A 6,936-nucleotide genomic window follows, 5' to 3' on the forward strand; every position below is an offset into this window, starting at 1 on the left:
GGTTTGCTGTTGGCACTGTGCAATTGGCAGAGCTGCATATAACAACAGAAATGTGGTCAAAGCATTGTGTTATATAACTTATTCTAATCTCATCCATAATATCATATTTCCTCTTTTATAAGCTTATATAAATAAGATACCTAAATTGCCTAATATTTGACTTCTTCATAACTTTCATAGTTCCATTAGTTTTGTTAAGTATTGAGGCAAATATTTAAAGCAGATCTTGTCAGAGGCTTACAGAATCCAACATAGCAAAAGCTTAGGTTACATAATCAGCAAAGTCTTAGCATTTTTTTAATAGGAAAACTGCCCCTGAGTAGAGGAAAGTTTCATTTACTGCAGCAGGGATACAGGAAAATATATATGACTTCTTTGACTGGAAGCCCATTACCTATTTATCAATGGGATGGGGGGCAATCCTATTGATAGATTGTTAGTCAATAGCACCCAAATAAAACACATTAAGAAATTAGAATTAGTCAAAAAAACCCTAAAACAGGAGGGCAATTTCCTTTGGAAAAGAAAACCTCACAATTAAATATTTTCAAAAGAAAAAATTATCAAGGAAATCCAGACCCATAAACCAGCCATCACAGATGCAGATGAACCCAGGAAGGGTAGGGAACACCTCAAGAAAAAACCATTTAAGGGATAAGCCAAACCAAATTTAAAAGACCAAAGAAAAGTTTTCCTCTCTTCCCTCCGCCCTGAGCAATTCTGGGCAAGAATTGTTTAGCTAAAAGAAACATCCTGAGGACAGGAAACTGCAGACACAGGCCTTGGACAAACAATCAAGCCCATTGATCCCACTAGATAGGAACAATATAATGCTAACAAAACAGACATAAACCACATATAGAAACCCATTTGCATGAACAAAGAAACATCTCCCAAGAACAATATTGATCACTCCCGGTCTAAACAAACACAAACTAAAAAAAATCAGGGGAACAAACATCTTTACAAAATCTAACTCATAATCTCAATAACTCAATGGGTATAAAAGCAGGACCCCTCACCTTGGGAAGGTACTAGCTAGTCCAGAAACCATCGCTGTATCACTACTCCATCCGGTTTCTGCAATAAAACCTATTTTCGGGGAGTTTGCTTCACTTTGTGTCAATTCTTCCGTCGGAGCCGAAGGTCTGCTTCCCAGGTGGAAACCCGAACCATGGAAAATCTTCCCACACTATAAAGTGAATCCCAAAATGAGAATATACAGTAAAGCACCAGGCCTAAATGCTCAATGATGTTTTAATTCACAGACTTCTGACAAAATAATTCAATCCTAATGTTTTGTTCAGCCTGTGTAATTTCATTTACACCAATCCCTTCAACCAGATGTTTCAACTAAATTATGAGGTGATACATTTTCTTCTCTACATAGTTTTACATAATCCTTCTTTAGCACAAAGTCAACTGTAATAGAAAAACATTTCGTTAATAAACTGCAATACCAGAACTTCAGTGCTTTAATATCCTAACTTTTAAATAGCAATTAAGGAGCATTTTTTTCATTCAATTTTTTTATTTATAGTGAAACTTATAATTACATTGTAATCATTCTACATTATCTATTCTAAATTTATTTTGCATTGGCATTTACAAAATTGTGTCAGGTATAAGTAACCAGAAACAAGAATTCAGTTCAAAGCACTAAAAGTTTATTACATGCTAACTTTACACAAGAATCTGATCTATTAACCCTGAAGGCAAATAGAAAAGAGTTAACGATATTCACAGGAGGCTGGATTTAAGTCTCTGGTGGGAACATAGTAACTGCAAACTGATGATGCATTTGAGCCCACCTTTGGGCTCCACCTGGTCATCTCCTACAAATTGTTTCAGAATACTTAAGATGGTAATGCAAACAGAATCCCAAATACACATTTTCAGCAGGAAGTTTCCAGTTAACTTATATTTCTCATGGGAAAATCTTACCTAATAAGATTGCATGTACAGTGTTATGTCCCGAGCCTTGCAAACGGGCTCGGGGCGTTTGCAGGCAGTCTCGGGCAGGTGCAAGCTGCCCGGGACCAGACAGGCTGTCGCCAGCGCCTGTGCGCATGCGCGGGTGCTGGCGCGGGAAAAGTAACACATTGACCCGGGAATTGCCTATATAAGAGGCTGGGAGCTTTGGGGCGTTGCTGAAGCCTTCACCTGTAAGCTGAACACAGAATAAAAAGAAACCTGAGAACTACAACTGCTTCTCGTGTCTGCTTTTCGCCAAGGACTCAACACTGGCAACGAAGGTGGGATGCCTTGCACCGACAGAAAAGAAAAAAAAGGTGTAAGCTTACCCAAGTGAGTCCTGAGCGGCGGAACGGCGTTGACTTGGCAGCTACCCGCCAATCCAGTGCGCATTCGGGGGTAGGCTGGCTGATAGACCCGTCTCCTGAAGATGGCAAAAATTGGAAGGCTTTCGGAGTTCGACATCTCACATCCAGAGAGGTGGGATTCCTACACAGCCAGGTTGGAAAACTACCTCAAGGCGAACCAAGTGAGGGAAGATAGCTTGAAGGCTGCCACCCTGCTTTGTGTCTGCGGCCAAGACGCCTTCGAAATCACAGAGAACCTTGCAGCACCTGTTCCATTAGAGTCTGTCAGCTACGCAGATCTAAAGAAGCTATTGAAGGGAGCTTTCGGTACGAGGCAACGGCGATGGCGGCTATCTTCTAGCCGTCCAGCTGGGGAAGTGTCAGAGCCGCGGAGCACAGCGTGCATCAGCTGGCCCGCGGCTCGGAATTCCCTTCCTGGGCAAAGGGAAGGGACAGAGAACGCAGGAATAGAGGTAGAACCCCTGAACCCCCTCTGGATTTATTTCTAGAGGGGGTGAAAGGAGTGTTCCCTCGGAGCTCCTGCTGATCTCCGCCTCCCAGCTGTTTTTGCTTCCTAGGAAGCAAAAGAAACCGCCGCTTCTATCTCCGTGTTTATAGTATTTTGGTGAGTAATTTTTAAACGGACAGAGCAGTTTAAAGGATTTTTGTTATATAATTTAGGTGTTTATTTTTTTTATTATTTGATTTTGACTATTTTTCCTCCTTTTTTTGTTATATTAGTGAAAGGATTTAAGATGGCGTTTTGAAAGTGTCGGAGTTTTTTTTCCTTTCCCTTTTGTTTTACTTTCTCTTTTTAAGGACTGGATTTTGCTTTTGTTTTTGGTATAGAACTTTTTTTTTTTTTTGAATTGTTTGCTCTTTTATCTTTTATTCTTTGGATTTTCTCTGGATTTTCAAGGACTATAGTTTGTCTCTTTTTAAATTCTTTTTCTTTTTCTTTCCTCCTCCCTTCTTGTGTGGAGGGGAAAGGGAAGTGAGAACTGTGCCTTTTAAAATGGCTTCAAAGAGACAGCAGCCTTCTTCAATACCCAAGGTTGTTTCTTCTCCTATAACTTCTACTGCACAATTACAACAACAATCTAAACATGTACCACCGGCTCAGCCACCACCCTCCCCCCCTTTGCCTGGACTTTCAGCACAAGAGGTTAGAGGCATAATGGGAGAGATTGTAGTCCAAATGAGAGAGGAAATGAAGCAATTTGCCTCACAGATTAAATCAGAAATTAAATCTGATCTTAAAGAAGAGATAATGGGGATAAAGACTAAATTGGAAGAAAATAATAATGATTTGCGACAAGACATACTTGCAGCAGTTTCAGGTTTGGCTAATGTGGTGGTTAAGCTCGATGCAAGGCTTGAGGAAGTGGAAAACAAAGTTGATTCTTTTGATGATAAAATTCAAGACGTGGAAAGGAAGGTGGAGTCCTCACAAGAAGATATCTTGATGTTTCAGTACAGACAGATGGAGTATGCCTTGAGGATTAGAGGCCTCAAGGAAGAAATGAATCAAGATTTGGTGGAGGTGGTCCTTACTGATCTGGCAGTGGCTTTGGATATGGATAAAGGAGAATTACATAGAGAAGTGGAAAAAATTTATAGACTCAACTCCTGGATTGCTAAGCAGAAGAATTTGCCTAGAGATGTGGTGATTTATTTTACAAAGAAGTCCCTGCAGAATGAGATTATACAAGCTTTTTACAACAAAAGATTTCAGATTGCTGCCCAAGATGTTATCATTCTAAAGGAAATCCCATCTAAAATTTTAAGAAGCAGGAAGGACTTTGCTTTTTTAACCAATGAGCTTAAAGCTAGATTGATGCCATTTAGATGGGAAATTCTGATGGGTATTGTCTTGAGCCATGCGGGGACACGCTACAGACTGAATACAGTTGACAAAGCTAGAGAGTTTTATACTTCGGTCCTGGGTGCAGGCTCAATTCCATCTGGTCAGAAATCTCCGAGTGGCAAGGAAGTCGATCAGCAATCTGAGGCATTAGGTTTGGTTTCCGCTGGAATGATACAAGCTGAAAGGCAACGCCAGATGGAGGTTAAAGAGCAGAGGATGACTCGTGCAGCTTATAAGCGTAAAGAGAAGGAGCAACGTAAAAAAGAGCCCAAAGAGAATTCTTCTGGAAATGCATCACCGCCGGTGGGAGGAGCAAGACCCAAGAGTTATGCAACACATGCAGCTCTTTCAGATCTTGATGGTGTCTTCTCCAGGCTGCGTGCCAAGGGAGATGGCAAAGTTTTTGACCTGGAATGTTAATGGATTGAATTCTCCTCAGAAACGGAAAAAAATCTTTTATTATTTGAAGCAACATACCAATGACGTTATTTGCTTACAGGAAACTCATATCTTACTTAAAGATCAGAAATATTTAGTTAATGCTCGTTTGGGATCTCATTTTATATCTTCTGCTCCTGGGAAGAAAGGGGGAGTTGTTATATATGTTAAACAAAACCTACCAGCTTGTCTGGTAGAATCAGATCCCCAGGGGAGATATGTGATGATTGAACTTGGTATATATGGTAAGAAAGTACTCATAGTGGGACTTTATGCTCCAAATCAACAACAGGAACAATTTTATAAGCAGTTACATCAAAAAATAACATTGCTTGACTATAGATCAGTGGTATTAATGGGTGATTGGAATGGTGTCTTAGATATACAAAGGGACAAGAAAGGTTCCTCTCCTTTTCTTAAACAAGCAAGGTTACCTAAAGCTTTTTTTGATATGAAGGAAGACTGGGAATTAAGGGATTATTGGCGGGAATGTAATCAAGAGGAGAGAGATTTCACTTTTTTTTCTGATAGACACCAATCTTTTTCAAGAATTGACTTTTTTTTGATTACTACGGATTTGTATAATAAAGTAAAGAATGTAAAGATTTTTCCTAGATCACTGACGGATCATAGCCCAGTTTGGATGGAGCTGACTCAAGAGAAAGAGGAAAGGAGATCCTGGAGAGTTAATGAAAATTTGTTTAGACAAGAGAAGAATGTTCAAAAGTTAAAGGAGTGTTTAAAGGACTATTTTGTTTTGAATATGTATAAGGGGACTTCAATGTCAATGGTATGGGATGCAGGTAAAGCATTTATGCGTGGTGTTTTGATAAAAATGAATAATTGTCATAAGCGGAAGCAGATTCAGAAACGTAGAGAACTTGAAGACGAAATTAAATCAAAAGAAAGGGCCTTGATTTTAAATCCTTCTGATGAAAGTATTAAAGAATCTGTAAAGTTATTAAGGTCACAATTTAATATGTTGATAGCAGATCAAGCTGCAACCAATTTATTGTTTATGAAACAAAATACATTTTGTAATGCTAATAAGCCTGGGAGATGGTTGGCTTATCAATTAAGAAAGAAACAGAGACAGAGAATAATAGAGAAAATAAATTACAAGGGTAAATTAGTTTTTCAGAAGGAATTGATCAAAAAATCTTTTTTGGATTATTATCAAAAGTTATACAAATCTACTAACGTGCAACTGCTAGATATAAATAAATATCTAGCTGACGCAAGTTTTCCCAAACTGACTGAGGATCAGAAACATGAAATTAATGGCTTAATTACTAAGGAGGAAATTGCCTCAGCAATTCAACAATTGAAATTAGGGAAAGCACCGGGTACGGATGGGTTAACAACTGTTTATTATAAAGCTTTAATGGAGGAGATGATCCAACCATTAAGTGATCTTTTTAATGGTATCTTACAGGGTTTAGAGATTCCTCCTTCATGGCGTAGTGCTTTTATATCATTGATTCCAAAGGAGGATCAAGATCTTACTTTACCAAAAAATTATAGGCCTATATCTCTTTTAAATGTGGATTATAAGATATTTGCAAAAATTTTGGTAAATAGGCTTATGAGGGTGGTGCATCATCTTGTGCATAAAGATCAATCAGGGTTTATAACTGGAAGGTATATGAAAAATAATGTTAGACAAATTATTAATCTATTAGAATATTTAGACAAGAACAACCAAGTTCCTGCAGGGCTCATATTTTTAGATGCTGAAAAAGCATTTGATCAATTGAATTGGCATTTTATGCTAAGAGTAATGGAAGAAATGAATTTTGGCGAAAAGATATTACAAGCTCTTACGGTAATATATCAAAAACAAACGGCACAACTTATTGTTAATGGAGGTTTGTCGGAGGTTTTTACAATAGAGAAAGGTACTAGACAGGGGTGCCCTTTATCGCCATTGTTGTTTGTTTTAACATTGGAAATATTATTGATCAAAATTCGAGAGTCTCAGGAAATTAAAGGAATAGAAGTTAACAAAAAAGAATATAAGTTGAGAGCTTTTGCGGATGACTTGGTTGTTACTTTGTCGCAACCTGATCACTCTGTAGTAAACTTATTACAGTTGATTCATCATTATGGTTTGGTTTCGGGTTTCAAGATTAATGTAAATAAGACTAAAATCTTACCTAAAAATATGTCTAGTCAGGAGAAGCAGAGTTTGGCTAACTTGACGGGTTTTGAGATTGTTAATAAGGTAAAATATTTGGGGGTGATGTTGTCTGTTTCTAATGTAAAATTATTTAAAAATAACTATGAAAGGTTGTGGGTCAGGGTACAGAA

This window comes from Crotalus tigris, unplaced genomic scaffold (genome assembly GCF_016545835.1).
Source record: "Crotalus tigris isolate CLP2741 ecotype Arizona unplaced genomic scaffold, ASM1654583v1 scf7180000017667.1391209, whole genome shotgun sequence".
Lineage (NCBI taxonomy): Eukaryota > Metazoa > Chordata > Lepidosauria > Squamata > Viperidae > Crotalus > Crotalus tigris.